The sequence below is a fragment of the Seriola aureovittata genome, chromosome 6 (assembly GCF_021018895.1).
Source record: "Seriola aureovittata isolate HTS-2021-v1 ecotype China chromosome 6, ASM2101889v1, whole genome shotgun sequence".
Taxonomy (NCBI): Eukaryota; Metazoa; Chordata; class Actinopteri; order Carangiformes; family Carangidae; genus Seriola; species Seriola aureovittata.
In genome coordinates, this window is record NC_079369.1 from 14,268,056 (window position 1) to 14,280,194 (window position 12,139).

The window sequence follows — 12,139 nt, forward strand, 5'->3', positions numbered from 1 at the left end:
AGCTGTACAGATTGAGCCCCGGTTTGGGGAACAACAAGGTCGATAGGTGTATTTGCATTTACGGGACATTAGGTTGTGGGCAAAGAGAACTTATTGACAACAGAATCCTAATTATTTGTTGGAGTAACAGGGTGATGGCTAAGTTTGTATGCTGATGGTGCCTATACAGGAAAACAGCCCCACTGAAAATCCATCTGTTCTATTTCACTTAAATAGGCTGATGCCAAGATTTACTGCATGTATGGGCCAGTCTGAATACGTTTAGACGGTAATATTAATAAGAATCTTATCAGACAAGCTGTCAAAGGAATTTATTACATTCTACTTTTAATTCCAGTATTTATTTCACAACTGTAGTATGATGGCCTGCATTCATTGTCCACTGCTCTCATCCTTGTTGTAGCTCAAAGCAGAAAACAGATGTAGTACAAACGCATACCAAATTATTTTTATTCTGTTTTCAAGCCAAGGTTAGGATTAATTTCAATAGAACATGATGTTGGAATATGCATATTTCCACACAAGCAGCATAGTATTAATAGAAGAGGTAAGGGTCGGAAACACACTATTGAAGATGTGTGAGCTGTGAAATGTGAAATGTGCAAGTAGGAAACAGCTCTCCAGCTGGCATTGCTTTCATGACATATGGAGTGAGCTTAGAGAATTGTTTTAGGGGTGTGATTATACCTGCAGTTTATTTTGTTTGGTCCAAACCATAATTTAAAGTATTTGTTTTATCTTTATCCAGACTATAAAACAACAACTTGTTATAAAAAAAAAAAAAAAGAGAGAGAAAAAGAAAAAAAAAAATCATATCAATTCCCAAACAGTCTGGACAGTGTTTTGGTAAACTGTCATCCTTTGACGTTGCAGATTTCACTTGGGATGAACACAACAGTCAAAACAAACCTTCTCAGGTGTTTGCACCTGTTAAGAAAACATTAGAAAATACCACACCATGAGCAGTAACACAGAAAGCAGTGTGCTCTCTGCTCATTTTGTTATTTGAGATTTTCTAAGCTGTTGGCTTTCATATGTCAACATCCATCTTCTTGTGCTGTACTTATAAAACGGAGTGGGTGTAGGGTGGTACTGCACCAGTTTGAGCATGCCCTAAATGCCTTTTGAATTATTGTGCTTGTTTATGTGATTGTCTGTTATACTGGCAGGCACGTGGCTGTTGATAAGAGTGCAGCTCACCTCACTCCCCTTGAAAATGGCCCACTGGTTAACAAGCCTGTCCCCTTATCAGAAGGTCACAGAGTTAAAACCCTCTGTAATTTGGAAGTGTCCCAGATTGTGACAATGAACATCTACTGACTCACTTAATGTTTGTTGATGTCGATACGCATAAGCTCCATGTGTAAAATATAAATGCAGTGCTCTATCAGCAACTTGTCAGCACATCACAGTGCACCATGGTACTTTGCAGTTACAGCGACTGTCCCATAGCTGAAAGGTCACGGGGGCAGTCTCTGCTTCTGCCAGTGTGTCCATCAATAGCACTGTGTCTTGTTATACTTCTCTTAAGCAAGCAACCCTTCCTTCTGTACTGCAGTTCTTCCTCGTTTTCCCTCTCGTTTCCTCCTGGCGGGTAATGATGTCAACTCTCGTAGAACCTGTCAACTTATCAGTATTGGCCTCAACATTGACTTAAGAAGTGGACTGAGTATTGACCAGATGTGCCCAATAAACAATAAACATTTAAATAGTTCATACGTGATGAGGGCATTTTAATTGATGAAGTTACTGCTATTAATCATCCTGCACATCCTGCATGCCCATTCCAATAAATGCATTTTAATGCAAACACAGTAGAGGCTTTTACTGTGAAACTGTGTGTTGGTGATGCCATTTGAAGTTAGCTGACATTACTAAAAGTTGACTTTATAAAGTTTTCCTAAAAGTACATTCTCTGCACTTTTTGTAGATAAGTCAATTTGAAACATTGCATGAACAAAGTAACTGCAGATACCACCTTTAACAGAGATCAATAAAGGAGAACAGCTCAGAAAACAAGGACTCACATTAAATCTTACAATGAACATTGTGCAACTGTAGTTTCACTGAGTTCTTTTCTGTGAGGAAGTGTAATACAGGTTTTTGGTTTGGTGAAAAAAAGAGCACTGGCATCAAATTGATACATGGTGTTGGCAGGTACCATGTGTTTGTGTATCAGGAGAGAAAAAGTCAGATTAGTGCATCCCATCAAATTCGAGAATATTGCAGGTCATAATGTTATTATGAAAAGGTAGTTAAAATTAGATTTACCTGTGAGTCCATGGGTCATAACAGGATACTCCTAGGATGACTAATTTAACAGTATTGGCAATATAAAGCTCCATCCATGTCCACCTAGCTCCAGCTGTCAAAATTGCTCCATTGTCTTTCCATTAAAACACTGGAGCCCTTTCCTGATGTACAGTCCTGTGAGTTAGTGAACTGTGGAGTGGCTAAGTTTCACATGACATTCACACTGACAGTGAGTAGAGCTGCTTTGGTTTAAACAGTCACTTTGCCTCTGTTTCAGCGATGTTTTACAGGTGCCCCTTGCCTCTAAATATACCTGTGATAAACCGCAGTCAGCTGCTTGGCAGGCAGTAATAGTCACTACAGGACCATCATGTTTCGTAGATGTTGGCTTTCTGAAGAACATTCTGTAATGGGAATCTTACCAGGGGTGTTTCAGGTCATGGCAGCTCCTCACCACTGGCCATATGGCCACAATCAAACTGAAGCTAATGTGCCAGCTGTCAGCTGTATAATACATTTTGCAATGCCCAGAATTCCTGATGGATGTGACCTAGGGGCTAAGATTTGGCAACAGTTTGACCTACAAATACCAATTGTTGTTCTACAGTTCACAAATGGAACATGCTGGTAATTTTAGTCAGTGATGGCTCAGTTATACGCTGAGACAGGTGTTTTTAAAACAATAGTATGGTTAGATAAAGCTTATAAAAATAGCAATTTCATGGAAAACAAATGTTCACAACATGTTAAGAACCAAGAGTCAGAGGAACAGCTGGACAGTGATACAAGAAAACAAAAATATTCTAAAGTGACAACAACAGACTGGTTAAGATGATGATTGGACAATATAACTGTACAAGAAAAAATTGAACATAGAGTTCTATAAAGATGCTTTGCACTTGTTACTTTTACTATTATCAGCTATTCGTAAAGCTTGATGGTGTTTCGATTATGTGTCTAATTCTGCTATTAAGTATCCCGGCAAATGGGTCGCCAGACGTTGAGACAGAGCTGTGTATCCGAGTGTGAGCAGCAGGCAGGAAGTATGTTCAGGTACAGATGACTCACTCCAGCTGATAAATGCCTACGGTCATGTTTCTGACAGGGTACTCAAGGTTGTTAAAAAATTTGCTTCATTATATTGCCAGACACTCTGTCTTTACTTTTTTTTTATATGGGCCTATAACATATGTGTGCTATTATGCCATATCCATATTCACACCATATTGTACTTTTATTTATTTACTTTGTCAAACTCTGTGTTGTGAATCATTACCTGTCACTGTGCGGTACTTGTGTACACATGCTTAAGCTCACTCATGGAGAACAGAGGGATTTCTTTACAGATGAAATGTAGCAAGGGAGCAGCTCTGTCATGTTGCAGAGGCTTCTGGGACTCATCTACTGAAAGGAAAGGGAAGACTTGCTAAGAAAAAAAGACACTTTAATCTGGGCTTTTCAGTCCAAGCATACAACATTTATTAATGCTGCGACACGAATGTTACAGTTGAAGTAAAAGGATTTCATGGCATTGGATTTTTTGGCAGTTTTGCTTTGCTAGACAGTGCTCCATGAGGAGTAACAGAAAATCAGAGCAAAGAGCAATTACTGCATATGTATTAAAATATGCTATGGTCTCAACTCATTTCAGGTGCATGAAAGGGTCCTTGACTGACTGATCCACTGTGCAATTATGTCTATCTGAGATCTATGTCAGCAGTACTGGGTGGCTTTCTGGTATTTGGTTATGTCATTTTAATTTAGTCAACACATGTATAAAAATATTTTACCAATGTGTCAGTTGTGGGAAGAATGTGTTACAAAAACCTTTCAACTTTTAATGTCAATGAGAAATAGCCATTCATTTTATTAAAAAAAAGCGACACATGAACAGTGTTTTCTTTCCCTAAACACACCAACAGCTTTACTTATTGTCACACTTCTTAACACATGAATCACATGCTGCAGCATTAAAGGCATGGGGTTATATATGGCTCTGACTGCACCCTCATCTTTCAGAATCATTTAATCTCTGCGTGACATTTATCCCCCTAGAGACCTTGTGTCACCTCAGCAAATTAGACGTTTGCATCTGTGCCTCTCTTCCCCCATTGCTTCATTGCCATGAAACAGAGCCCACGAGAAGTGAGAAAATTGTGGAATTTAAAACACACCACTATTGCAGCAGCATTACAGCTCAGAATCACACAATTTAAAGGGCACAGCCTCAGTTCTTCTTTAAAATGAAAGAAATCTGAAGCTCCATATGCTGATGGTGAAAAATAACTCAATATACTACTGAAGCTGAGAGCACTGTCGGTAAGATGTGCCAGCAGATGCAGAGAAACCTATGAGAATATTAATATTCTGTACAGTGATGCAAATGTGACGCAATGGCTATTGCAAAAGAGTTGTTGCTGCATCACACCAGGAAAAATGTTTATCACAGTGCTCAACTTCAAATCTACCTGTGCCTAAATGGGTTTCTCACGTAATCTCAGCCAAAAGCAATAATCATCAGGGCCATCGGGGTCTGCTGAATTACTAAAAGGGTCCATGTTTTCCTCCAGGTACATTTGGCACAGGTAACTGCTGAGCAGTTAAACCCTTCCTTTAAATACTTGACTTAACAAGATTAAACTGAATGGGTTCTGCCCTGTGGCTGTGCACTGATTATGGAGCAAAACTGATGTGACATCACCGACAACCTGAACTATGACCACTAGCTGCTCGTGGTCCACATCATCTGAGTTTTCTTTCTTTTTGTTTTACTACTATACTGTACTGCTGATCCCCATCTGCATATCCTCATTTCCACCATCCATATGATGACCTATTTACAGTCTACCCTGACCATTATCTGATGTAGCATACAGAGGAATGAGAGATTGGTATCAAAACCAACCCGCCCTTCTACACATCACATGATTACCATCCTCCTCAGCCGCCATTCTTTTCCTCCTTCTCTGTTAATTAAGATTGTAGATGTGATAATGTATTAAATATGCACAGCACCTCTCATCTAAGAATATCTTGTCACAGCGAGAAGGGGGAAAGAGGCACACTTCCCTTCACCAGTAACTGCTCACATGGGCATTGCTAATGTGTTTCAAGCTTTCGTTGCTAAAACCCCAAAACTGTAGGCCGAGGGTGTTTGAGCTGACAAATTAATTCAGAGGAATCTTGCTGACATGTCGTAGTCTGAATCAGGTTTATGCATCTTCCATCAAATTATCACAGAGTGACGTGGTACTTCATAGGGTTAACATTTTCACAAATGTGAGGCGTAATCCTGCATGTGATGAAAATGCTTTGGACATTAATATGGATCAGAGCGGATCCACGATGAAAACTCATCGCCCCCGCCCATGGAGTGAGTCTGTCTGGGAAGAGTGTTTCTCAGCAAGAAGTGAGATGGAGGGTTAAACCTCCAGGTCGTCTCTCCTCTCTTTGATGTCAGGACAGAGATAGAGTATAATTACAGAGTAGAGCCTAAAAAGGCCCAGTAAAACTCTGTTTATTCTTAATATGCTATGATTCTGTCACTCTCATTAATTTCTAGGTGCATTAAAATAGATTCATTGCGTCACGACCTCAGTCTTCAAATACGTTCCTATCAAATACACTTTCACAAATTAATACACAGAATGAACACCTTTTCAGTGGCAGGCCTCCCTCATATACTGGTGTGGATACCTCTTGAGGATTATATATCAATACTCTAAAGTTTAAGCATAATTGCAACCTAGCTCTACCTAGCTTTTTATTCACTTAAAAATAGATTGCACTGCTTGGACATATTGATTAAACAATTTCCTATTTAAACCTGGTCTCAAGTAACAGTTTAATATTAAATTCTAGATAGTTCATTGATACATAGCAGAATATTTTGTCAATAGTTGCTGTTACTCACCGAAAGATGAAAGGGAATGTTGCTATTAGAGAGGCAATTTTCTGTAATAGCCTATAAATTCTATAAAAATAGGTTGAAGAAGTAATTCTCCTAACTGGGTAGACATTTCAGTAAATTAAGTCTGCACACCCACAGGTGTTATTTCTTAACACAGACATAAAGTGGTTATTGTGGCTCCTTTAGTGAGTTTTGAGTGTGATCTTCTGAACTGGAAATCTAACCATCACTTCTTTCTATCCTTATCTAACATATCTGCATTTCATACATTTTAAGTGAACAGTAACTGGCTGACCCTCCTGGTTGATCCCCACTCACATGTATAATATACAGTGGTGGAAGAAGCACTCCTATATATCTTTCACCTAAGTCAGCAAAAGGCACTCAAATTAACACTTAAGTACTTTTTGGGCAGAACCATCACTCTTTCACAGTGTTAAATTACTATATAATATTATTGGAATATTATTGCCAATGCGTTTACACATGAGCAGAATTCTAATGTTACAGCTAGCTGAGGTGAATAGTTGAATCGTTTAATCTGTGGCACTACATCATTTTATAAACTGATTATATGATTTGTTTGTAAAATCGTAGTCTAATTAGTAACTATAGCAGTCACGTAATGTCAGTGAATGAAAAAGCACAATATTTCCCTCTGCCTTGTAGTGGAATAGAATACAACTCTGTCTCCTAGAAATTACGTTCATATACAGCTAAACGGCAACAGCAAATATGTTTTGTAGGACACGTCAACACTGGCTGGATTACATTCAGGGACAAAGCGTTTTTCTGAATGAATAAAGTGCCACATATATTAAAAGCAGCAGATTCACAAGGAGGTAGTTGGGGTGCATGGTGGACGTATAAAGTCCACAAATGTCACACCAGAGACCGGGGTTTGCATCCAGAGTCGTGTTCAGGCAACAAAAGCACTTTGGTTAAGGAGAGGGAAAGATCATAAATAAACACATTTGGTCTGAAGTCACTGTGAGGTTTTTCTGTATTAAATCAGACCACAGTCTTTCTCTAATCTTAACTAAGTGCAATGAGTGTTGAAACATGATCATAAAAAAACTATAAATGCTGTAGTCAAAAACAAACAAACAACAAAACAAATACATTGTCTGTGAATATTTTACTGATGTGTTCAGTATGAACTTATTTGCGATGAGCCAAATATGTAAATTAACAACATATACTCATTACGTTAACAGGAAAGGTATTCCGGTCACAATTATGTTTAGTTGTATATCCATGTCATTTCTGGAAGACAGGGTTGTAGGTACAGTATAGTACTCGAGTAAATGTGTTTACTTTATACCATGATAATATGTGGTCTTATAAATATGTAAAGCAGTGTGGACAGAATCACATAAATTTTGTAGTCCTTTGATTGTGCTTTAAAAAAAAACAAAAAATTGGCTTCATCATTAATACTAGTTGTATTTTAAAAAAGCTAAAATCCCTTGATCCCAATAAAACCAAGGATGTGTTGTAAGCTATGTTACGGTCGAAAGTAACGCAGGAAAAAGGTGGACCCCGACGCAGGCACGCAGGTTGGCTGAAGTAGTGTGGTAACTTTTAATGAAAAAATAACAGGCTTACTGGCAGATGAGATGACAAGACACACATACGTATCCAGGAACAAGCAACAGAGGCCTGTACTATCGAGCAGGATTTGGGGGTTAGCGAGGTAACCTTAGGTTTAACCCTGGGTTTTCTAGGGTTTTCGACTATGGTTCACTTCTTATCAGGGTACATCACCGTGGTAACTTATGCTGCACACCTAACCTACTCTTAATCTTACATGAAGTCAAAACCTGTCAACAGCCCAAACACTGACCAGTCAGGTCACTGGAAAACCAGTCATCATTCCTGCAGAATCCCAACATGGACAAAAGAGTTTATCACACTTAATAACTACATAATTACTATTAAAGCTTCATTTTGATTGAACTGAATTATTTGATTCATAACAGGATTCCTGACAGTGTTGATACTTTTACACTGTTCTTCCATCACTGTTGTGTTTTATTAGAAAAATGATCCACACACTGTTAAATATGATGATTATAAGTGAACTTTTCAGTCATACATCAACTTTTTCTCCTCTCTTCACTCCTCCTGCTTCGGCAGCAGAAACAGTCTGACATTAACTCTTTTTTTTAATCTGCATCACATATACATAATAGTTTGCTCATCACTGGATGAAAGAGCAAAAGTACTCACTCAGCAAGAAACTTAATAGTAATTTTTGTACTTATTTACAGTATATCCTTAGCCTGACTTTAATAATTGGAAACTATTTCTAGTGTGTCTTTTCTACTCTAATTATGTGATCATATTATTTATATATCACTTTGGGATGTTGCTGTAACCAAGTTTACTGGCAGATATTACTGTGTCTTCTCATATCATATTAATTACTCTAATCATGATCCTGATGATGTTGCTTGTAATTAACAAATCTGCGTATTTCACATGAACGCGCTCATAGCCAGATAGGAAAAGTCAGAGTTAACTGAGCCAATTCACAACCAGCTTTGTGATACAGGTTACCCTGGACAGCCAGTGTTAGGTTCAGTGAAGCCAGATACCCATCATGGGTATGTTGAACTCGCTTCATAGTACAGGCACCAGGGAAATCAACTCAGGTATGTGGGTATACGGGTACACAGGTACATGGGTACAGAGGATTCAGCATGTGAGGAACAACAGTGATCCTACGTAGATGAGCTAACCAAAAATGAGCACAACACAGAGACTAAATACACAAGAAGGCAAGGGTAAGACAATTGGACAGGCAGGAAAGACACAAGGGCAGGAAGTAAAACAACCAACAGACATACAAGTGAATTTCAAAATAAAACAGGAAAAAAATTGTCCAGACATGAAGTCACTCAGAGGGGCAGATTGTGACAAGCTACATGTTTATGTGACATTATTCCAATTACACTGGCTGACACGTATGACTAAGCTTGTTTTACAGCTACAATTAAAGCAATTTTCGCTCAGATCTTATTCAAATCTTGTTTAATTTGTTAGGTTTCAATGTAAATATGAATATTAGTGAGTGGAGATAATGATGTTGAGGTTATTTGCTGTAATTGTTGTGTAATGTAACTTTAGTTGGCATCCAAGTAAAAAATAAAAGCAGACACTGTGACCAGACCAATACAATGTTTGACTGCTATGAGAAGACGATAGTGAATCAGTGTTACTGCCCACCACCGGAATAAATGTGTATCAAGACTCTCAGTGGAATAACAATGCATTAAAACAGCTAGTCATGCCATTGATATTGCAGGCAAAGTGTAGAGAGAACGTGAGTGTGTCTAAAGGAACAGGTTTGCCATTATGGCCCCTGACATTTAGTTAGCCGTTAATCATTGCCGTTTTTGTGTGTGTGTGTGTGTGTGTGTGTGTGTGTGTGTGTGTGTGTGTGTGTGTGTGTGTGTGTGTGTGTGTGTGTGTGTGTGTGTGTGTGTGAGTGTGTGCGTGCGTGCGTGCGTGCGTGTGTGTGTGTGTGTGTGTGTGTGCGTGTGAGTTTGTGAATCCCTATCTTAGCCCCTGTAAATTTCTCTCCTCTATTATGTGTTTGTACATGCATGCATCATTCTATGTGTGTGTCCTCATGCACGCATTTATGTAGGTGATTGTGTGCTTGTGCGCTCACAATAATGTGACTCCTCATCACAGAAATAGCTGATATTAGCTATGGTTAATTAAAATGAGCAAGGACAAAGGTCAGCCACTCAGCTCTCACGTCTCTCTTCTCTAGAGAGGGAATGGATACAACATGAGTGGAGAGGAACTTGGGCTTTTTTTTTTTATTCGGGCACTTCGAATAGTTGATCTTTACAGCTAAAACAACATTGTCACTCTCCACATTTTTTCTGCCACATTTGCCTTAACCTGCGTAGCTCAATGTATCAGAGTTCTGGAAAGTCTCATGGAAAGCTTGATTTCTCTCTGCATGACAATTCTGGACCTACTTCACTCACTGAATACCAAAGTGATGTTTTTGTGCTCTTTGTACTTTGAAATGCATGTTTACAATTCTACATCAAAATGAGCTTCAGATTACAGTAATGGGGTTGTTCCAAAGCAGAAAATTTAGACTTACTCCCAGAGAATTTTCTTGGACGCTGTTGTGCTTCAATTATCCTTCCTTTTCCAATTTATTCTCTATTTGCCTGAATTTGTGGATAACATTAGATTAACATGATGTCGCTCACTGTTGCTCACAGTAGTAAATATTTAATGAAACACTGCAAGTCGTCATGGTGCACAAGAATATGACCCTCCAACAATGATTAAAATGAATAATAATAATAACTGGCTTTTCTCTTCAACACTGTGAAAGCCAAGAGTTTAAACAGTGATAATAGTCACGGAAAAATGCGCTTAGTACAGCATTACAGGTGTCAGCATGTTTTCTTTGCCTAAACTGAAGAGAGAGCCACACCATTAAGACAGACTGTCATCAGGCCTGTTTTATCAGTTTACCTTATTGCTGCTATTAATCAAGTTCCCCTATTACCTGTGTTAATTTGCTTTTGCTGCCAATTGCCTTCAATGCAAACTCAACATTTCTTTCATGTTTACCTGTTGTCATGGTAAGTTGAGCATAACATACATTTCCACAGTGTTATTTGTATCAATACCATAACAACCTGACTGAATTGCTGTTGTGTTTTCATTTTGTTTTTCAGTCAGACATGTTGTTCATGTTAATTGTTTTCAGTGCGGGGGTGTGTTGGTTTTGTTGACTGCAGAAATATGCCGATTCAGTGTATCTCTATTTGTTTTTAGAACAACCTGCAGAGCTCTGTCAAACTCATCCATGTGTTTGTTTGTTTTTTTCTATCCCAATTTATCTGGCTGTGGCACATTCTAGTTTCCACTTACAAAGCTTAGTTTGGTCTGCTCATTTCTTCAGCCAGGAAAGAGCACACTCATTGAGCACAACATCAGACATATCTGAATTGTTTAAATCATAGGTGATGCTGACAGCAATTCAGATGTTTGAAATAGGATAGGATAATGCTTCATTCACCACACTTGCTCTGAGTTAGGGGTGGGCGACGTGGCCAAAGTATCATATCTTTTTGGTAAACATCGCCAGTTTCCCCAAATGTAGTTGAACTCATGTGATCACATGATTAGTTTTGCATATGGTTGCCTGGCCACAAAGCTTGTCACTTCAACTCAAGGCTAATGGCCCAACTCACAAATCTCTGCATCCTCGTTCCGCTATGATTGTATTCTGAATGTCCTGACCAGAAGTTGAGATTCGCATCTTTCGGCTGCTTTGACACTTCTGTTGGGCGTTTGTCTGCTCGCCGCTATTCTTTAACCCATAATGTTGTCACAACTATCAAATTTTTTGCTTAGTTCATTTGGAGTATTCATTTTGACAGTTCTGTTATTTATTTATTTACGAGGTGCCATATTTTAGTAGTTTAAGTTTTGTCATTCCTAACCAGCTCGCCCCGGCTCGTCCTGCTTTTTGTTTCTCGTCCCTGCAACTGACTGCAACTCCACCATCTTGGGGATGCCGCCACCATTTGCAGTCTGCAAGCTAGCTGTTTAACCATTTACAATGACCTGGTTAGTAGTGACTGAACTTTTAAAAGTAAATATATAAATATAGTTCCTTTTAATGACGGGATCTGTACGATTCACCTGAAAAGTAGATCAAATGCCATAGTAAGATCATCTACGATATAAGACTGTTAGATCGCCCACCTCTACTCTGAGTACTTTTCAATAGAAATATTAGTTATCACTCACTAAGGAATTGAAGTGAATACTAGTTTTCCTTTTCTGTTTGCTTTCCCCGTGTTCATTGAACTCCACCCTCCTTGCAGATATGATGGCAGACCACAAACAACAAAAACAATGCCAACCCGGAACCATGCACAAGCATTTGTTTTTCCAACACAGTCATCATCTTGAGTTGAATTCATA

At 38.7% G+C, this 12,139-nt stretch overlaps 1 protein-coding gene across 2 annotated transcripts in view; it reads left to right on the forward strand.

Annotated features, from left to right (window-relative positions):
- Positions 1–12,139, forward strand: part of negr1 (neuronal growth regulator 1) — a 139,014-nt gene that overhangs the window by 38,917 nt on the left and 87,958 nt on the right. The window lies entirely within an intron of this gene.